Below are 23,842 nucleotides of genomic sequence, written 5' to 3' on the forward strand. Positions count from 1 at the left end.
AACACAAAAAACTGAAGAACGTCTTTAAAGGGCTTGTTAGTACAGTGGACCCCTGAGGAAAGAATCTCTGAGCTTGAGGACATCTAAATAGAAACTGCCGAAACTGAAAAGCAAAGGGAAAAAAAAAAGACTGGGGAAAAAAAACCCAAAACAACAACAACAGAATATCCAAGAACTGTGGGACAACTGTAAAAGATGCAACATACTTGTAATGCGAATATCAGAAGGAGAAAAAAGATGGAAAGGCACATAAAAAATATTTGAAGCAATAATGACTGAGAATTTCCCCAATTTAACGTCAGCCATCAAATACAGGTCCAGGAGCTCAGAGACCATCCAGCAGGATAAATGCCAAAAGCTCTCACCTAGGCATATCATATTTAAGTCACAGAGAATCAAAGCTAAAGAAAAAAAAAAGCCAGAGGAAAAAGACAATTATATTCAACGTCTCCTCAGAAACCAGGCAAGCAAGTAGAGTGGAATATTTAAAGCACTGAGACAAAAACTATTAATGTAAAAGTCTTTACCCTGCAAAATGATCCTTCAAAAATGACCGTAAAATAAGCTCTTGTTTTCCAGCGTGATGTACAAGGCAGAGGATGGTGAGAGACAATGCTGGTGAGGTGGACAAAATCCAGATTAAAGGGCGTTAGGTGAGTCAGGTGAAAATTAACTTAATCCTGCAGTCAACAGTAATAGCCAGTATTTATTGAATGTTTACCATTTTCTGAGCCTTGAGGTATTTTTTTTTACGTACTTAAACTCACTTAAATCCTCACAACAACCCAAGCAAGAAATTTGGGACACAGAAAAATTAAACAATTTCTGAACTATAATGCTATACTGCAATGGGGAGTCACTGAAATCAGGAAAATGATGTTATTGAGTTTATATTGTTTGTCTTCTATTATTGATTCCTGAGCGAGTTCAGGAGATATTAAAGCTAAGATGGACTTAGAGACCACGTAGCTCAGCTGTTTTAATTTACACAATATGGACCGAAGCCCAGAGAGGACCATGAACCTGGTCAGGCCAAACAGCTTTGGTGGTAGGGCATGATCAGAACCTAGGACTCCGGACTTTTTCGGCATCTTCACGCTGGCCTCCTTTCAGCCGTCTCTTTCTGGGTTTTTAAAGGTCATCAGTTCAAACCAATCGCAATGGTTGTAACCCCTGACCCTAATGACAACACCTTCTGTCCTTCTTTTTCCACATTTATCATATCTGACATGCAGTGTAAGACTGAAGAGAAGCAGACGTTGGTTTTCCATTATGTGGAATTAGAACAGTTAACACTCTTTTAACGCCCACTGAGCCATTTCAAACAAAACTGCTTTCATCCTATTAAAGCTTTTAGACCAAACTCTTGATAATCACCGCATTAAATTTCACTCTTCCAACAAACCCTCTTGCAAATTGTTGAGAAGTCACCTCTGAGATGACATTGGAAAAAGATTGAGGACTTATGATCCATTCCACTACTTACAGGTCAAGTGATCTTGGGCCGACTACTTAAATATTTTGGTGAATTAGTGGCGCCTTAACACCAACCTTGCCAAGTTGTTGTGAGGATTAATCTCCTATCACTATGAATAGCCATATTTTTTGACGTTCAACAAATGTTTTAAAGGAAACTGACTTTTCTTTTATTTATTTATTTCTTTTTTTGTAGTTCATTAACTTGTTGAAAGAGAAGTGGTAATACAGGTAGATACTGGGAAAGTTTAAGGCTTGTTTGGTTATAGTAATTAACATATAACTGGGTGACTGGTGATGTAAACTTTTTAAAAATTATTTTTAAGTGACAGAATTTGCCACTTTAAAGATTGATTTCCTTCTTAAGGCTATTATTTATGTAGCATATAGCTTTGGAGTAATTAAGCTAAGGTTATTCAAAATGTGGAAATAACACAAAAAGATAATTTCATATTTTTCAATGTAATACTCAGGCACTGTCGAACAGACCCATCCAGGAATTCAAAGTGTATTTGAGAAATAAAACTTGTATAGCCAGAAAGGAGAGTAATGCAGAAATAAGTTTGCTAAATTAGACACAAAACCCAGCATTATTTTATTTCCCAGGAAAATGTATATTTGACTCACTATTTACTATTGATTAGGGCCCTGTTCGTAGATTCTATAAAATAATAGTTTTAACTTTTAGAAATTCTCTAAATTGAAAATATTTTGGGTCTAGAAAAAAGTAAATAATTATTGTCTGATAGAAAAGATAAGCCCAAAGGTTAGAGAATTATTGACATTTAGGATATTAGTCAGTTTTATATCTTATTTTGCAAATGTACGTGTACATATTTCTTCTAGCTGGATAAATAAATGTGTTCTACAAATGTTCTTTGTTTTTTTTTTTGTTGTTGTTGAGAGGGTTAAGAGTAAGTGTCAGCTCAACGAATTTTCAAAAGTTGAAATTGTCCAAAGTAACCAGCACTCAAATCAGGATGCAGACCATGGCCATCATTTTAGAAACCCCTCCAATCATGACTTAGACACAGAACGGTAACCACTACCAAACTGCTAATCATGCAATTTTGCATTATATGCATATTATAAATGTGTACATGCATATATATACACATACATATAATGCAAATTATATATAATGCAAAACTTATCTACACCATTTCTCTATACTCACATATAAATTATACATATATATAGTCAGAGTGTGTGCTCTTTCTTATCTGACTTCTTTAATTCAACATTAAATTGGTGAGATTCATCCAAGTTGGTGTGCATAATTGTAGTTTGTTTATTCTCATTGCTCTATAGGAATCCATTGTAGGAATCTTTTTTTAAAATTGAGGAATAATTGACATATAACATTATATCAGTTTCATCTGTACAACATAATGATTCAATATTCGTATAAATTGTGAAGTGATCACCACAATAATGTATCCATCACCACACATAGTTGCACATTTGTTTCTTGTGATGAGAACTTTGAGGAAGTATTTTCTTAGCAGTGCCCAAATATGCAGTACCTTGTTAACTGCGGTCGCCATGCTGTGGGTTGTACCCCTGTGCTATTTTACAACTGGAAGTTCGCGTACCTTTTGATCCCCTTCACACATTTTGCCCAGCCCACACCCCCCGCCTCTGGCAGCAGCCAGTCTGCTCTCTGTGTCTCTAAGATACGAAGAAGAACAAATGTTCTCTGAGCCAGCCTTACCACCCTGCTGGCTCTCTCAAAGAATTAAATTTTTGAAATGTGTTTGACACATACTTGTACAAGAATCACCATTTTTTAACACTTAAAAGTTTTTATTTCGACAGAGTACCCCTTTTTGATGCCATGGTTGTTCTAGGAAGAATCTCTTAAATGCTTTCCTCCAGCTCAGGTCACAAAAGGAAAGGGGGCCCCTTGCAAAAATCACTCTAGCGAAACAAAGTGGACTCAACCATTTTCAGTAAGTTGCGGCAGTTAATTGATAACATCTATCCATTTCACGTCACTGGTAAGTGGGTCCAAATATCTACATGGAGGCAAGGGGCCTCAGAGAGAAAAATAAAGGCTGGAGCGTATATTCAACCCCTCTCCTTTTAAAGTTCAGTTTTATTAAAATCTCTCCGGTCCCCTGGCTTGAAGTCAACCAGGTGAGAAATGCTGGCAGAACGGAAATCAAGGTCATCCAAGAGCTACTCACTTGGATTGTCCAGGCAAGTGAATCAGGCTCAGTTCCAGGACTGAATGTTCATGGAGAAAAAGAGTGTCTCTCTCACACACACAAACACACACCCATGTGTGTGTGGATAAGGCTGAAAACCTTCTGCTGCCCCTCACCGCCGGCACCCCAACTACTCTGGTCCAGAGAGAGTGCTCTGGGAACAGTTGCTCAGCATATAAGACTAAATGAAGAAACAGTAATTCTGGAGACCCAAAGGCAGAGTGCTTCTGGCTATTCTCCCACTAAGAGTCACTGCAGACTGTGAGGGGATCTACATCGGCATGGGTTGTTCAAGGACAGTCAGCTTGACAGCCACAACCGTCCATATGGCCAGGACTGTCAAACAATACGTTTCGAGAAACCTTTTGTTTCCCATTCTATAACCTTAGAAACTCCTGCCTGACCAGTGTGAGGGACCCACTGGAGAAGTGGGCAACGAGCCCATCCTTACTATCTGGGGTGTCCTTGCAGCAGCGACATTGTGTGCCAGTGAAAGAAGAAATGGCAGCAGAAAAGAAAAAAGCCGCTAGATCAAAATCACTAGGTTTCTTGTTGTGAATATTCTCAGGCAGACTGGCCTCCGGGACTCAATAAAGTGTACGATTCTTAAACTATGCAACTCAAGGAGGAAGCTACACTAAAAGAGATAGTCCACTTACACTAGAATAGGCAAGGTAAAGGGAAAAGTGGATATATCTGTAATTAAAGTTTAAATGACGACCTATTGTAGTTGCTGTAGGATGAATTGTGCCCCTCAAAAATTCAAGTGTTGAAGCCCTAGCCCCTAGTACCTCAGAATGTGCCTTATTTGGAGACAGAGTCTTTACAGAACTCATCAAGTTAGAATTAGGTCATTTGGTTGAAACTTTATCCAGTACAACTAGCGTTATGAAAAGGAAAGCTTTGGACACAGACGTGTATGCAGGGAGAATTCCATGTGAATAAGAAAATGGTCCTCTACCAGCCAAGGCATCTAATATCCATTCTTCCTTTCTTCCTTCTTTGGTTATAGACCAAGACTCTACTGCAAGCATGAAGGTGGACATACGCCCAAGACCAGCCCGTCATATTATCCTAACCTGGACCTCCCCGTTATGATCCATCTGGGCATGAAATGTGTTCAGACAAAGACCCACATTGCTTTCCAAGAAATCCTTTTCCTAGCAATTTTATTAATTTATTTAAAATCGTGTTTCTGTTACCTGCAACTAAAATTATGAAGTTTTCTTTATAAATTCCTTTGAAATTTTTTCCTTCAAATTAATACTCTTAATGATTAAATGTAAATTATAAATCTTGGATTTTTGGAGGTGGATCATTTGGCCCCACAGAATTGGAAATTTGGATGACTCACCCATGATCACACAGTTAGGAGTGGAATTAGAATTAGAATCTAGGCCTTGTAACTGATAAAATAACAAATTAATGTGTTTTTGGAGCTAAAAGGAGCAGTAAAACTCACCTATTCTAATTCCCAATATAACACTTGAATGCTTTTGATAATATCTCTAACAAATATCAAATTAGTGTGTCATGTTTACTGTAACACTGTTTTTCATAGTAATGGGAATAATAAATCATGCTTAATTCCAACTATACTAAATAAAGGAATAGTAATGCTATTTGATGCTAAATATGTGATGTGTTCTAAAATAATGGATCTAATTTCTTACGAGGATTTAAATAGATTTTATGAAGTTCAGATCTTCAAAGATGTGCCATTTTCTTGCTTTGATGGCTAATTATCAAATTATCAAGTGTAGAAACTATTAATATCAATGATAATAACGATGATGATGATAATAATTTTATAATAATAATTTCCTATGACAGTTGAGAAATATTGACATATAATAATACCCTAAACCTCTGCTCTGAGATATTTCTTTGGTCTGAGAAATTTTTTTTAAAACTTAAGAACCCTGCCTCTTGCATTAAATAGAACAATGTGGGTGGCATAAAATAATCACCATAGAACAATTGTTTCTTTAGTTTAAATCTAGAATATCTTCTCAAATGTAGTAGAGGGAAAATAGTGTCTAAGGCTGAAGTCTCACACCAGACAGAAGGCTTTTCAATGATCACAAACTGAATTGTGTCAACTCGTAAGTCCTTCATTGCATACCTAGCAGTGTGGGAGAAACAGCAATGGATCTCCCTGTTGGATACTTCTTATGAAGACAGAATCAAAAAAATTATATACAAGGTAAACAAGGCAATGCTATGTGGAGTGATTAATTTATAAATTATATTATCATGACTCCTCTGCTACTGCCACTTTATTTCTAGCCTTTATAAGACAGACTTCTTTAAAATAAACCATGGTTCCACATAGAAGTGATATCATATGGCATTTTTCTTTTTCTTTCTGGCTTACTTCACTTAGAATGACAATCTTCAGGTCCATCCAGGTTGCTGCAAATGGCATTATTTTATTATTTTTTATGGCTGAGTAGTATTCCATTGTACAGGGGCAGGAAGGGAGTGGGTAGGGATAAACTGGGAGTTTGAGATTTGCAGATACTAACTACTATATATGAAATAGATAAATAGCAAGTTTATACTGTATAGCACAGTCAGCTGTATTAAACATCTTATAGTAACCTATAATGAAAAAGAATATGAAAATTAATATATGTGTGTATATGTATGGCTGCAACATTTTGCTGTACACCAGAAATTGACACCACACTGTAAACTGACCTATACTTCAGTAAAAAATAAATAAAAGAAAGAAACCATGGTTAAAATAGCTATTATTTAAATAGTCTTTATTATGTACCAGGTATTATTCTAAGCACTTTACAATGTACATTTGTGGCAGGGACTATTGATTCTCCGTATCTGATATCTTCCTCCTGTAAGGTAACAGAATGCTTGTTTTTTGACTAGATACATGGCAGCCCAGAAATTGGACTTAAACTCTAATTTTTAATTAATGGGGTGTTCACTGAAAGCATGGAACAATTTTCAGGTTTGACTTTAAAGGGAAGGCATCTCATTATTGGCTGAAATTCTGATCTATTTATGAGCCACCTGGAAATAAATATCATAGAATGCTGGAACAAAAGATGAAAGGATCCTGGGTCTGTGACCATTTCTGAAAGTAAAGTCACCATAACAGCCTAGAATTTTAAGAGAGGAAGAAATGTTTCTATCATGTTAAGATTTCAAAATGTGAGGTTTCTCACATATTTAGCTTTACATATATCCTACAAACCAGTATAATCCAGCACAGTTCTATGGAATTATAGATCATCTCTACAGAAAAGTGCATACCCATGTGAATTTTGCTTAAATTTTAGATATTCCTGGATAAGCTGAAGTCCATCCACTTGCACTTGGATCTCAGGTTAAGAAATCTTGTTGTAATGGATGACTTTCCCATCAACAAAATGTTTCCTTAAAAAAATTTTAATCCTGACTACCCTTAGCTTTCAAGCCTTGATAGTTGATACTGCAAGAAATGTCATTAAAAATAGTGTGTGTATATGTGTGTGTGTGTGTGTGTGTGTGTGTGTGTATTTTTTTTCTTGGTTAATGATGGGGCCAAAAAATAGTTTGTGGAGGGCTTTAACACCCACTCCTAAATAATCTCCAAAAACACCCAAATCACAACACCAAATACTAATTTATAAACACAACAGATATTTTATCAACTTTATGTAAAACCAAAAAAAAAAGTCATTTTTAGAAAGTGTACTTACCCTTTTGGATTATTTGTTTTAAATAATCTAAATAAAAACTGCATGCATTCTACGCACATGCAGATTTAATACCACCGTGGTGGTCCCTCTTTCCTCTTGTTGCTTCTCCAAAGACCAAGTTGTTACAAGAATTCTGAGCTGCTGCTAGGAAAAATTTATCAAAGCAAAAACAAGTTGGTAGAGGTAATATGAGTCCTTGGCATCCCAGCTAAACACATAGGAGCCTGCATTCCATTTCTCTTTCTTTTCTTTCTGTTTTCTTAATGCAAAATATAGAGAAAGTAACAGTTCTCTGAGGGCAGTGGGGCAGAAAGATGAGTTAAAACCTTCCCCGTGATTAGGTCGGACAACCCAGGCTGGGTGGACAGAGCCTGTGGCCAAGTCAGAGAATATCTGATTGCTTCAAAGATAAGCAGCTCTGGTCCTTTGATGTTCAGCAACCCTTCCAGCTCTGAAATTCTGTAATGCTGCCATAAAAGCAAAGATTAAAGTCAAACCAATCAAAAAGACTCCAACCTAAGATTCAGAGTGAGATGATAAATAAAAAGTGAAAATAGATGAGGATAACATAAACTTTTAAAATATTTAGCATTATTTCTGAGAAAAATGTGCTATTATGGTGAAGGTTGATTTATATTAGGTATACTATAGATTACATGTTACATAATAAATTATTATGTAATTTACATAATAAATCATTATGTAAATTATTATATAATTATATAATCATAAGAAATAAAGTCTACTACATTATATACAATAGCTGAAAAGAAAAATATAATACACATGCATACCCACATATAAATCCATGTGAGCACACACACACACACTATCGATTATGTTTGATTTGAGAACTATGCACAAAGACCTTAAATAGGGTATGACATATTGTAAAACATTTCACAAACTATAAACTATAGTCTAATGATCTGATATATATATATATATATATATATATATATATATATATATATACACACACACACACACACACAATCTGCAAGTTAGAGACACTGCTGTCAATAATTACTAATAATTTAAACCCCAAGCATGATCTATTTAAGGTCTTTGTACATAGTTCTTAACTCAAACCTAATTGATTAAATGTTCATGTTTGTGCTTGTATTTATTTGTATGTATATATATGTATGTCACAATTTTTTTCAGGTATTATATTATGTAATTATATAATTTTATATATATAATGTTTTTATAGAGTTAAGTGTGCAACAAAAATTAAGGAAAATGCCACAGCATAGTGATAAAAAATTACCAATCAAGGCTAGAAAATTAGAACAAAAGAAAAGGCCAAAGAGAGAAAAATAAATGAATTTAGAAAGGATTTTCAGATGAAAATATTCTGAAAAAGGGACATTTGAACAGAGAATAGAATGAAGAAAAAGAGCAAGCCAGTAGAAATCTACATCACAAACACTTCAGACAGAGGGAACGGCAAGCAACTGCCTTTAGCCCTACTCTCACCCACGTTCCAAACAGTAGACACAGAGGCAGTCTAATTGGAGATCAAAAATACATTTTTTATCAGACAAGTTAATGTTTAATTAACCCCAACTGTAGGATTTCTGGAGTACTGGATTCGAGTGTATGGACTTAAATTGGTATTATAATGGGCTACGTCACTCCCTCCTTGAAATCCAAAACTTGGGGCATAGTGGTGGGGATCAGGGGTCTGCAGTACAAGCTTTATCCACTTTGTCAGATATCTCTGCTGTTGCACCAAACTTCCTGCAGAACAGAGAGCTCAAGAATGGCTGGCCTAATTGTAAGAGGCGATAGCACAGTCAGGAAATGGCTTCATCCTTGTCTGATGGTGTGTTTATTGCATGGAAAGTGTATATTTGAGAAGGCAAGAGACTATGAGTACCCACTGTGTTTAAGAACCAATACAGTCGGAGGGAGAGACCATGTCTTACATGAGCAGCAAGTCTGGGTACAGAATGCCAGCTTGTAGAGGAAAATGCAGCTTACTGAATGACAAATTCTAATCAGATACGAGCGAGAATGAGTAAGAAGAAAAGGTGGGGTACGAGACAGAAATTCCCTTACAGAATTCCCTTACAGCATTTCCAAGGGGGGCAGTGTTAAGTGAGAATATCAGAAGAAAAGGAGTTTTCCTTTGACATCCTTCAGATTTTGTTCTTTCATCCCAATAGGCAGTAGCAATATCTATGGTCAGCCAAAGGTATTTATAAGCCCATCAGGGAAAAAGTCCAGCAACAAATCATCCTTGTTCCGCACTTACCTTCATCATGCTGCTCCCTAATCTCTATGACCACTGGTTCTTCCTACTCTCCTAGGACAAATCATGCGTACTTCAGTGTTTATATTCAGATGAATCTAAAAATGGGTGAAGAAAGGATATTAATTACATTTTATTCCAGTTTAATTTTCCATCTTAAATTCTCCTTATCATGTAGTCAAGTATGTCTCACAGGTCATCTAGGACAATGAATGCTGTGAGGCAGCATAAGATTATTCAAAATAACACAGTTTTGCAATATAAAAACGTCATGTTTAAACCTTATTAATTCTCTCCTCTCAGTGAGAAAATTTAAGTCCAAAAAAAAAAAAAAATGAAATTGATGACTCTTTATACTTTAAAGAAATTCAAATCAGAACTTTTCAACTACTTAGTATCTTAATATGCTCAGTCTCAGCTCAAAGAATTTCTCTCAAAAAATGTCTGGGTTCCTCAGCATAACTATAACTCCTTGAGCATCTTCAGAGTTAAATTAATCCTACTCTCAGACTCTTGTAAGTTCCACTTTTTGTAAAGAGCCCAAAAAGTCAAAAGGACTCATAAGAATATCACATAATCAGCTCTACAAATGCATATGCTTCTTCTCTTTAAAAGTTAAATGCAAAAACAATACAGTGCTTTAAAAATTGTGTGAAGCAAAATTTTGCTTCTAGCAACTAGGACTAAGTACAGTTCAGAGTGTCATTACAAAAGACCCTAGCAAAGATACACAAATAGTATTTGGAGAGATGGAAATTAAGGAGGAAAAGCATACGAAGCATCTCAAATGCTCTTGTATCTTTCAAAACTTAAAAATTTGCAATAATGTCACATCTAGACCCCAGGCTTTACTGAATCTGCCTTCTTCCCCTTGGTGCCTTCCTACATCAAGCCCAAATGTCTTTCAGAATCAATACCTTAGTTTTCTTGGTCTTATTCAAAGCAGGTTTTCCTTAAATGGAACGTGGTTTCCTTTACAATAGTTACCTTCTGAAAACCAAGCTTTCTAATTTATTCTGCATTGGCAAAGAATCGGAATCAATATGACCACCGTAGGGTTACTGCTATCTTCTTTCCCAGCACTCCTGATGACCACCACCCTCCAGTACACCAACATGCTGGAGACCCGGTGGGAAGGTTCTCTGCAAGTTCTATCAAGACAATAGAATCAAGAACCAAGAAAACAGAGACAAAGTGAAAACCTTTTAATCAGCCAAGCAATTCCCCCAAAACCCCAAAGAACAAATCTCTCAAAGTAAAAGTGGACTGAAGAAGGTAGCTTAGGTACACGTCTAATAGAATTATTTTATAACCCACCCATATTTGCAGCCTGGAACACCCACATTTGGAGGAGTTGACTTTACCAACTGCAAATACTTCAGTCCTTCCGCACTTACCAGTTATTCATAAGGACAAGAGGGAGGAAGATAGGGAGACAGAGGACACACACAGCCAGGCAAGGAGAAAGAGGAGACAAAGAGAAAACACACACACACACACACACACACACACCCACGTAGACAGAAAGAGAGAGATGGAGGCTACTGCCTTTAGAAGGCAGCTTTAGGATCTTGACCCAAGGATCCTCACCGCATGGAGGCAGGAAACAGAGGAGAGTTCCTCCACTGATCTTCCTTCTCATCAATGAGACAAGCAGCGCAAGGAAAGGGGACAAGTGTATTTTCTAACATTCAGGCAAAGTAATCCTTAGAGCTAATAGAACAATGTTGCTCGTTACATGCCAGCGTCTCACAAATTAGCTTAATTACTCTTTCCCTTTTGAGCAGTGACAAGTAAAGCCATTCACCTAAGATGGAAGCTGCCTTCTCAGCATGATGCCAGCAGGCACATGGTCTACAAGACTGCTCTCCTCTAAGAGCGCAAATGGGAATGTGGGGAAGGGAAAAAGATGTCCCCTACCACACCCACCATTCATTATAATTCCAGGTGGGTTTCTGCCCTGAGTGGTGTGAGTCTAAAGCCATGAGCAGAAAGAAGTGATTGGTAGGTAGAAATATTGGGGAATTTTTTGCAGATATTTGTAAGCTGTTTTGAAAGTTAAATAGTGCTTTTATTAAGCAGTCAAGTTTAAAAGGGCATTTCAAGTAACAATAGCAAAGACTTAGAGATAAAAAGCATGTGTTGTTTGGCAAATGGTGAGAATTCTGTCAGAAAGGGTTTATGTTTCTGGAATTGACAGAGAGAAATGGAGAAATAGTGTGTGTATGTAAGTGTATGAATGTGTGTGAAAAAAGCAATTTTTCACATATCATAGTTCCTTTTTAAATGTCACACTAAGGATCTAGAGTTTAATCTTTAGCAAATGGAAATCAATAAAGTATTTTTCAATAGAGGAAAAATATAACCTGATGAATGACTTAGGGGAAAAGATATCTCTGGTGGACATGTGGAAATGAAGGAAGGAGGGCTAAAGTTAATGTGACTGCAACACAACTGTGATCTGGCTTAGGTAATTGCATCCATACCGTTGGTGCAATGCTCCCTATCAAGTTTTGTGATCTTTTCACAGGGCAAAACCCCTCTGAGAAATTCGAACCTCTATAACTCCTGAAAATGTTCAGAAGGAGGACCTGACAAATCCAGATATGGCACTAGCAGAGATCAATGTTTCACACGATTCGCCAAAGACAGCAAGAAAGACCAATGTTAACAAGACTCAGAGATTTGCAGTGAAGAACCATTCCCAACTGATAAACTTAATCTCCCCTATTCTTTTTGCTTAATGATCAACTAGCTGCCTGATAGCTCTCAACCTGGGGTAATAACACCTCCCTGAGGGTGTTTGGTAAGGTATCAGGATATTTTAAATTGCCAAAATAATTAGGGAGTGGGGCTGATTTTAGTGAAGAGGGCCGAGGGAGGTAAAACTTCCTGAAATGTATAGGAGGGACCCTTAATGATAGCAGCTGTTATAATTATACCACCCAAAATACCAAAAGTTCTCCGGAGAGAAATACTGCTGTAACAGTATTTGCTAAAGTGGATTGTTGGCAACATTGCAATCTGAGGAAATCCCATGAAAAACAAAACAACAATGCAAAAAACCAAAATAACAGTGTTCTGTGATAAGTGGGTTTGTTCAATTCTGAATACCGTAGTACCACTCCTTAGAAAGGCATTTAACACATTTGCATATTAACAGCACTAAACACTTCTGTTTGACTGTGTAATTCAGTACTCCTTAAATATATTTCTCTGTAACATTCCCTGAACCATTTTCTGAAATTGCTTCAGAAATGCAGAGTCACAGACCACATCCCAGGTTTTGCATTTCTAACTGGCTCTGAGAGTAACAGTGTTACTAGGGGTGAGAAAATCACACTTTGAGCAGCAAGGGACACTTGGTTCTCAATCCTGCCTGTGATTCTACTCAACTGGGGATCATTTAAAAAAAATTTATATATATATGTATATATACACACACACACACACACATATGTGTGTGTGTGTGTGTGTGTGTGTGTGTGTGTGTCAGAGTCCCACCTCTGGAGAGTCTGGCTAAGCTTATGAATCAACATTTAAAAAACAAAAAACTTCTTAGGTGATTTTAAAACCTAGCAGGATGGACAACAACTGATTTGAATTATTACTGCCTCTTACCTGATAAGTATCCATTGATCATGACAGATGTCAGTGACATTTGTTTGTTTACTTACTTATTTAGAAGCTATCTGACTTTAAAAAAGTATGACTAACCAGTATGATAAACAAAACAAAATGAAATCTGGATTATAATTATATTTGCAGATCTATTTCCAGATCTCAGAGCAAACTCAGCCTTATCTCTCAAGTTTTATTTTTTCCACTGGAGAAATGACAAAACAAGCAGGCATTGATTTATCATATGCTAATAATAATTTGAAAGAGAAGTAGATCTTACATTTGTTTAGTGCAATACACTTTGAAGAGTCACTGCAAACAGCTCTACAGCAAAAGAATGACATGTTTAGGCATGTTTTCAGAAAGACTATGTTACCAGGGCTTTTCTCCCAGAATCATATCCCTGCCCATCCCTTGAATAAAAACCAATTACTCTTGTGTAAGATTCAGAAGGAAGCTGCAAAGAGAAAAAGAAGAACCAGTTAGAACCAACTAGGCCCAAGATGGCAGAGGATTTGACTTCTAGTAGATCTTGACCCTCATTTTACACTCATTGTAATACACTAGCACATTAATTGACACACCCACCAGTGCCATGACAGTTGCCATGACAACAACCAGAAAAGCTCATACAAGGACTGAAAAGGAGTGCTGCATCCATTCTGGGTCCAAACCACACCCCTGTCCTCAGATATGTCATGAATACTCCTCCCACTCTTTCCAATTCCCTCCCTTTTACCTCGACCCTCCCATATATTTGGTGTCTGCACCCAAATTGAATTGAGAAGTTGATTTGCAAACTAGGTTCCCACTTCTCCATTCTTTGGCCATAGACTATCTTGCGTTGTTCTAGTCTCAGCATTGTTATTGTCATTGACGGCATAAATCCAGTTGGAGAAAGAAGCTCCCTGGATGGGACTGGGGTCTTCACCAATTCAGTAACAAATACTCTGGCAAAGTATCTGTTAGAGAAACAAAGGGTCGAGAAAGTGAAGGTGTGGAGGACAGTCAGCAGACTGTTTCACATGTCCAGACAAGAGATTATGATGCTTTAAAGAGGAAGCAGTGCACTCAGGATGAAGAAAATGAATAAAGGAGGAGTATTTTTGAGCTATAGTCTTGACTTGATGTTGATCCTTCTCTTCCTGTTACAGAGGCAGTCTCCTTTACAGAGATTTCCCTTATAAAATGTAAATGTCCTTTACAAAAGGGTAAGTTTTACTTGATCTTCAGAGCTGTTCTATGTCTACTATTTTCTAAAAAAATAGCCAGCTCAAGAGAATATGCACAGAGGCATATTTTGCGGTGGCAGATTCTGCTCCCTTTCAATGTTTATTGGTCTAAGTAGAGACATTAAGAAAGTCTAAAGTTTTACAAACAGCTCCCAGATTTTTTGCTCAGGAAGCTAAAACATAGGAGGAACAATTTAAGAGATATAAATTTGGAAATATTTTTTAAAGAATAGTTTATCAAAACTATAAAAGTCTAGATATCCTCCCAGGGAGAGAAAATAAGTAGATTAAAGAAAAAGGCTGAGAACAGAGCCTTTGAGAAACCTCCACATAAGCGATAATAAGAGGAAGAAAAGCAAGTGAAGGAGTAGATGAAATTGAACAGTAAGGAAGGGGGAAGGTCACAACCTTTATAAGAATGACACAGTCATCAAAGCTATAACAAAATCTGGTTAAAACAAACTAGGTCCAAGATGATGGAAGATTCAACTTCCAGTAGACCTTGAGCCTCATTACATGCTCATTGTAATACATTAGCATGCTAAATGACACACCCACAGGCGCCATGACAGTTCTGAGGCTGACCATAAAAGGCCCAGTCAATATTGGATGATGACCCAATTTCTGGAAATCTCCATCCCTTCCTCAAAATAGAATAACCCTCCCACTCATCAGCATACAAAATTACCCAGCCCATGAAAACTAACCATCCCTTGGGGCTACTGTCTCTTCTGAGATAGACCACATCCTGTCTATGGAATGTGTATGGGACATGACCGTCCTCTGACCCCCCATGAATGATCAGAGGAGGAGGAAACTACAGAAAACCAAAGTGGGGAGATTTTCAACGTAGAAGAGAAAGACAACAGAATCACCGTGCAGGGAGATGTCAAAGAATGAGAACTAAGGAAAAACTCATTTTTGTAGCCACTAGGGATCTACTGCTGACCTACCTATGTGTTTCCTACCGTGAAGGGAACTATAGTCAGATTAGAGGATGAAGGAAAGTGGGACTCGGGCTGTTAAAATGAAGGCAATCCTGAAAGAGTTAAGGGAAAATTTTTCTTTGAAACTCATCAAGTTTTTCCTCCTTCAACTGAAGGAAGACTTGATGAGTTTCAAGGTGGAATGCAAAGATTGGTGTAGGGTACTATGTGTATGTGTGTGTGTGTAGTGGTGTGGGAACAGGGCTTGGGAGGAGGTACCAAAGAGCAAAAGTGCAAATTACAAGAGAAATCAAAGAATGGGTAGAAGGGTTCAAATTTCCCTTCCTCTGAAAAAGGAGGAATTTTCCAGCTAAGGTAAAATATCAGGTCCTCTGCCAAGAAGAAGTAAATGTGTTAAAAAAAAAAAAAAAAGGTTTGGAGTATTTGCAGGAAAGATGAATAGAAGCACTGAAGGTCCAGTTGAAGCTGAACAGATGTAACTTTATTTGACTAGACGATCACAGGCCTGTGATGACTTTTTTTCCTAGTGCTGTCACTCTAGGAATCTAGGAGAGAAATATCATTAATGAATCTCACTGGATTCTGGGTAGACAAGGATAAGAATGAAGTACTTATGAGATTAATAAGAATGTTTTCTCTGTGCATTAAAAGATACCAAAAAAAAAAAATTCCCAATATTGTTACCAAAATGGTCAACTGGACTCACACCAGGGTCCTAGCCAGGGCTGAGACTTCTTGTCTCAGCCAGGGAAGTTCTTTTTTCAATCAGATTTGCACAGCCAATAATAGAATCAATGCTGAGACCAGAATAGCACACGCTTGATTCAATGGCCAAAGAATGGAGAAGTTCAAAAATCATCTTCTCAACCCAGTTCAGGTGGAGACACCAAATACATGGGAGGGTCCTGTAAAAGGGAGGGAATTGGAAAGAGTGGGAGGAGTAGTCATGACATATCTGAGGACAGGGGTGTTTTGGACCCAGAATGGATGCAGCACTCCTTTTCAGTCCTTGTCTGAGCTTTTCTGGTTGTTGCCATGGCAACTGGCCACTGTCACGGCACTGGCGGTTGTGTCATTTAGCAGGCTAATGTATTACAATGAGTGTATAATTAGGCTCAAGGTCTACTGGGAGGCAAGTCTTCCATCATCTTGGGCCGAGTTGGTTCTAACCACTTCCTGATTTTTTGCCTTTGTAGCTTCCTCCTGAAACTTAGATAAGAGTCATTGGTTCCTGTTCAAGGGAAGGACAGGGGTATGAGTTTGGGGCAGCAGCCCTGGTAGCAGTATCAGTACATCCAGCACTCCACCTTCTTAATGACCACAAATCAGAGAGCAAGCAACATCACAAGCACTTGATTGGAATCGCATCATTAGTTCAGTAACCATTCTAAAAGTGGTGTGAGCGTGAAAGTTCTTGCCGTCTGAGGGGAAAAATAATCCCTGTCATCAACTTGCTATAAAAGTGACTTTTTGACACCTTTTCAAATACAGGGAGAATTTCAAGTGATTTATTATCTGTCATAATAGATTCAGGCTCAGACTCTGGATACAGCTTACTCAGTGTCAATCTGATCTGCAGAAGATAAGTGGTGCTCCTGAGGTTCCACAGCCAGGGAGGAGGAAAATCAGAGAGGGGGGCATTAGCCATAAATACTACAAAATTCATTTCTCACTGCTCCGGTGTCTACCGTGATAGCATGCTTGAATAGGAGTTCGGAGAGCAGTGTGGCTTAAGGAGGGGAACATCGTAGCAAGTGGAAAAAAGAAAATACACTGGGTAATTTACAAAGTCCTCTGTGATAGATTTGGGGCATATCAATTTTTAAACTCTCAGAGATTTTATTTTGAAGTCTTCAGAAACCTCTGTTCCAATGCTCAGGGCCTTTATTACCTGATGAGGTTTTACTAAAATAAGGTGAAGAATTAAAATTGATTTATTAATAATTTTAATTCCTCTAGTGACCTTATAATGGTTACAGAACCAATCACTTGTTGTTTCCATTAACTAGGAACCAAGTGCGTTTCTGTTACAAGGATCCCCCCACCTCCATCTTTTCCCTTTTTAGTAGATGGAACCTTTTAAAGGAAGGGGGACATCCTCAGGTTAAAAAAAATAATACAGAAAAAAGTGGAAGCCGGTTGCCTAGCAGATCTTTGGAATTTGTCTTCATACTTGTCCTTGCCTAGACCAAGCCTAGTTGAGAAAGAGTAGATTTCACAAAGAGTCAATATGTTGAAATAGCTGAATAATAGGACCAGAAGCACCCCCTCAATTCTTTTATCTTCTTCTTATTATGGAAATCCATATAATGCAAAGGATTCAGAGCAAACATTTATAATCCTAACTTTTTCTATGGCCTCCCCTTCAAGACTTCCTCCTATACCAAAAATGTAGGCACTGGGCTTTGAAGAATAAAGTAACTGCATTTCACTTCTTCAAGGGTTGATTCCAGTGGAAGGGTAAGGTCTGAAAATACAACAATGGAGTTCTAAAGCTAATTTAAAAAATAAAACAGAAAGAATTGAGAAATATCCAGATAAATTATAGTTCCAATAGTGATATTCACTTCTATTTCTTGAGGAATCATGAAAACATTGGGGAAGGGCAGTAGGTCAACATTAATTCAGAACATGTTTCTTTACTACTCTTTAAAATGTATTTGGAAAACACACTGGAGAAAACACAAAAAGTGAAGATCTACTATAATCCCCATATTTCAAGTTTAGTTCCATAGAGACATTCAAGTGACCCCTTCCAATACTCTATACCCAGCAGCAATCACGATTAACAAATTCAGTGTGTAGTCTCAAACTTCCTTGAACTTATAGAGAGGTATGTTTGTATTTGCAATACATTTGCACTTGCCAATTCTCCATCATGATGGTCTATTTCCCTAGTCACTTAAGTCAGGGAAGACTTATGACTTCTTTTACCAATAAATTATAAGTCAGATAATGCTATTCCAGTTACAAGCTCAGTCCTTAAACTAGCAGCTTATACTTTCTTTTTTTGGACACACTTTGGAAAGGGCTGTCTGTGAACCCAGGTTCTAGGCTGTGAGAGACACGCGCCATGTGGACAGGTTAAGCAGGTAGTCCACACAGTAGCCTCAGCTAAGACCTCACCCTATAGTCAGGATTACTGCCATCCATGTGAGTGAGCCAGGGGGACATCCATCCCAAAGATACCCTTGAAATTCTATAGTCGCAATTCTCATTTGATTGCAATTGCTTGATAAAACGCAAGAGAGGATGCCTCAGCTGAGCCCAGTCAACCTACAGAACCATAAAAGCTAATAATGAATTTTTATATTAAGTCACTAAATTTGGGAGTGGATCATTACACAGCATAGATAACTGAAGCAGCCTTTTACATAGTTGAGCATTTCTACTATTGGGATCATAATGAATGTGATCAAAGGCATCATTTCATAGCGTATCTTGCAATGCTGCATTTCTCCGGAGCAGTACATAAACTGGTGGTGCTACTGATACGGCATCTGATAACCAGTAGTGTCTTAGATTCAGCAAAATACAGGTTTTGAAGATTCTGTGCATGAAAGGTCTAATAGTTGTAATGGTGGAGATGTGCTGGGTGTGTGAGGAGGATTTGGTAAATGCATTGTTGGGACTCTGAAGATCTAGTTTCAGGACTGAGTGTGGGCAGGGAAAAGAGAAGGGCACAGAGTAGGGTGGCTAGGAGCCTGAAAATAAACTATCTACACGAACATTTCTGACTAAACTTACAAGCCAAAGTGTTTATGAAAAAGCAGAGAGAATGTTAAAAACACTGATTTGGAGTTAGAAATGTTATACTTCAAAATAATAGCTTTATTAAAGTGCAGTCCCCTAATTATTAATGAAATTAATAAATGATGAGAACTTGAGCAAACTATTTTAACTTTCCGAAATTTCAGTTGCTTTATCTGGAAAATGAGAAAAAGAATATCTCTCTACAGAGTTATTGTGACAATCTCATGAAATAATGCTTGTGGAAGAAATTTTAAAGTGTAAATGGATGACAAATGCAAGGGATTTTTTTATTAATCTTGTGAAGAAAAACAATGGTGGCTTAGAATGAAGCATATTTCATATTCTGGGCCAGAATTAAGCCCAGAACTCAATATTTTCCTTATTCTAAAGCATTTCCTATGAACTCTCACCATACTTCTATCAGAGGGATGTAAAAATTTCTAAAATAAATATAACCATATCAAATACAGTAACTTGTAGATAGTAAAATACATCATAATGAAGTGGAGTTTATCCCAGGAATATATGATTTAATCAAACTTCAAAAATCAAATATTATAATTCATCATACATATTGATTAAAAATTATATGATCATCTCTATAGATGAGAAGTAAATACTTGACAAGATTCAACATTCATTCAAAAACCTTTCAAATAATTAGAAAAAGAAGGAACTTTTACAAACTGATAAAACATATCTACAAAAATCCTACAGCTAAAGCCAATTTATTATTAAAGACAACTTTTTCCCCCCTAAGGTCAGGGACAAAGCAATGACATCAGTACTCATCTCTCAGGTTCAAGAATGTGCTGTATCTCACAGCCTGGTACAGTACAGCTGGTAAAGAGGGAAAAACATACAGATTGGGAAGGAAGGCATCAAAACTGTTGTATTTTTCCACAAATGACATGATCGAAATATACAGAAAACCTCCCAAAGTCACAAAACTATTAATTGAATATTTATACAATAGCAATGAGCATTTGAAAAAATGAAATTAAATAAACTGCACCATTTACAACTGTATCAAAATGTGTGAAATTCTTATGGCTCAATCTAACAGAATATGTGCGAGAAGGATGTGCAAAATTTGTATACCCCAAACGACAAAGCATTGTTGAGAGAAATCAAATCTGGCTTTGTATCAGCATCCTCTGAGGAACTTTTCAAAAATAAAGTTTCCTGACTTCTCCCTGCTTCTCCTGAATGAGAACAGTTTAACAATGGAGCCTGGAGCCTGCATGTCACTATAGTTTGCAGGGGATTCTCCTGCACTCACGTGTGTATTTAGGCATAAGTGTTGTACATCACTGGACTAAAGTGGGGTTATTTTTTCCTGTAAGTTTGAAAGGAGTCTCTTATTCCTTCTTTTCCTGTCAAGCACCTCTTCAGTATGTTTCTTACTCCCCAAAGCATTTAGCAGATACATTTATCAAAAGAACTGTTGATTTCAATAGAATGTTTTCACAGTAAGCAGCAGTGAAGGGAAGGAACTAAGAAGGAAGAGAGTATTTGGAAGGTCCTGGTATTCAAAGATGCTCTATTTTTTTTTTTTTTAATAAAGAGACATCTTCATTTCCCCCTATTAAACCAAATGTTGTCTTCTGGATTTACTGCTTTTTTTTTTTTTTCACCTTTTCCTTACATTTCTCTTCAGTCTGGTAAACTTCTGAATGACAAAATAATCTTAATCAAAGCCAGTTGCATAGCCTTATAGTTTCTCAGAAGGCCTATAATCTGAGACATGTGGGTGAGGAGTTTGGAAGGAGAATGAGGGACTGTATGCCTTGTGGACAATGCAATTCAGGTCAATGGGCATTGGTGATCATTGCAGTCCTAATCTGTCTTAAATCCCACATTCTCACGGTCTCAGAACATAGGTAAAAAAAGCATGGACATGTATCCATGTATCAGTACATCATTCCTTTTTATGACTAGATAATATTCCAATGTAAGAATGCACCATATTTTGTTTACCTATTTGTCTGTTAAAAGATATCTGATTGTTTCCATTTTTTGGCTATTATGGATAAGTCTGCTATAAACATTCATGTACATGTTTCTGTGTGAACATATTTTTTTTCTCTTGATTATATACCTAGGATTAAAATTGCTAGGTCATATAAGAACTCTATGTTAATGAAAACACTATGCTAAGTGGAAGAAGCTAGTCACAAAAGACTACATACTATATAATTTCACTCATCTGAAAATACAAAACAAAGAAATCTATAGACAGAAAGTATATCAATAATTGTCAAAAACTGAGAGTGAAGGGGGGAATGGCTAAAAAGTATGCAGTTTCTTTCTGAAGTGATAAAAATGTTCTAAAATTGAGTGTGATGATGGTTGCACAAATCTTTGAATATGTTAAAAACCAAAAAATGTACACTTCAGGTGAATTGTATGGTATACGAACTCTATCTCAATACGTGTTAAAAATTAATGGGAAAACATATTTTCATCAAACAAAAGGGAAAAAAAGGAAAGAAGAAAGTATGTGAGAGCCTTTTGTCCTACTCAAAGCCCTCTATCCATGCTGACCCTGGCTATTCCTTCCAAGAAACCCCCCCTGATTCCCTGCACTGGTGTGTGTGAGGCTCCTCTGTGCGGACCACTAGCATGTTTCTTTCCACTCAGATTTAATCTGCTTCATGGCCGTCTTCACATTATATTGTTATTCCTTTGGGAGGTGAAGTAATACCATATTAATAATTACTTCCCTAGGGCCAAACACAGAATCTTGTACCTAATGATAAAAAAAAAATATATGTTCTATGGATGAACACTTCAAATCATTTTCTCTCACTGGAGAGTTAGAGAGTTTTAGTCAGGAAGCTAATGTTTAATTTAGAGTGTTGAATTTGGAACTGCCGATTCTATTAAACCCTGACTTAGACTTCGCACTGAGAGTGGTACTTGACTGGCAAGCCCCAGACACAGCCTCTTAAACTTACCACTGAAGTACTTACAAGTACGTGGACAAAGATGGAAATTCATACCATCATTTAAATGGACACTGACAGTTTAAGAATTAAGAATTTACACTAATTATAGGAGTGATAGAGCTGGGTAAGATTAAACCAACACACAAACATCAGTTACAGTCCTGTTCGTGAATCAGCTCTCAAAGTAGAGAGTCCTATCTGTATGAAAGAAGCTAGGGAGGTAATCTCTCTCTCTCTCTCTCTCTCTCTCTCTCTCTCTTTCTCTCTCCTGTTGATTAAGAATTCTCCCTTTTAGAGCCCCAGGTTTTTGTCAGAGAGGACAATGGACAACCATCTCGTCTTGGAAGCTATGTCTGAAATGCAAGATTACCACTTCCACTCCCTGTACCCCCAAATACGAACATATCCATAAAGATATAACAATTCCAATGAAACATTAGAGAAATTGTTGGCACTTACTTGCATCAGTTACCCAAATATAACTGGGACACTTTGTGGACTGTCTTAGAGACGTGGGTATTCCATCAAAAAGAACTAAAATTTGATGTCAGCATCTCTAAAAAAAAAAATTGTACATCTTTGTTGATGTATTTTAAAGAGGCAGCAAATGGGAAATTGCACTGCAAAACTTTATAGTAATCTTTATCAAAAATTTCCTGAGAGACCCTCTAGCAAATGCTCACTGATATTTCTATTTTTCTCTCTCTTACAAAGTCTTTACAAAATTCTGATCCTTCCTATGATGGCAAAAAGAATCCTGTAAGAATCTAAACAGACAAAATAAGTTATCTGTAAAGAAATAAAAATGAGGCTCGCCTCACACTTCTCTGCAAAAGCTAATGTCTGAAGTCCATGGAAATTCATCTTTGTATTCTGATGGAGAAATCTCACATTAAGTGTTTCTGGAAGACAAAATCTTGCATCAGTTAAGTTCACAGTTACCGTCACCTCTTTGCTTTAGTCTCTTTCATATGAAAGATTTCTTCGGGTATTGTGTGATCTTTGCTGACATTTCAACCTGAATTACTAAAAAGCTAATGGGAAACCATGAAGCCCTGGGAGGGGCTTGTAGCCTGTAGGCTTAGTCACATGGCGTTTAAAGGAGCTTTCATTTGGATTGTTTTCCGGGGCTGGTCCTATTTCTCAGAGATATTTCCAATTTCCTTTCAAAAAGAACAATAACAACAGAAAAAGAGCTGCTGGAAATCTCTGAGCCAAAGTGAGGATGTGGTTGGCATTTGGGAGGTCATCTTTCAATTACAGAGATGGGCTTTTTCCCACTTCCTCTGCTTTCAGCGCAGCACACCCACCCCCAGCTGCACCCCGCATGCCTCCAGGCAGAAGCTGCAGAGGCCCTTCTCAGAGAAGAATCGCAGGCTTCGGCTGGCCCGGCAGCGGTGCACAGGGGAGGCAGTCTGTTAGAGATCTTGCAGTTAAACTGCATCTTCAAATACTCGGACTGTGTTCGGTTTTCCATGCCCACTACTAGAGATGCACTGTGCTATCAATTCCTGAGCCTTTCTGAATTTCTCCAGCCTGCATTCCATAGCTCTGGGCACTTTTTGTTTGTTTGTTTTTTCTTTCATCGCATTGTTGATTTCCTTTCTTCTGACTTAGGGTGCAGTTAGTTCAGACTGTTGCCTTTACCTTCCATCCTTTACACGCCCCCTTCCCAGACGTCCCAC

Source organism: Camelus ferus, chromosome 10 (genome assembly GCF_009834535.1).
Source record: "Camelus ferus isolate YT-003-E chromosome 10, BCGSAC_Cfer_1.0, whole genome shotgun sequence".
Classification (NCBI taxonomy): domain Eukaryota; kingdom Metazoa; phylum Chordata; class Mammalia; order Artiodactyla; family Camelidae; genus Camelus; species Camelus ferus.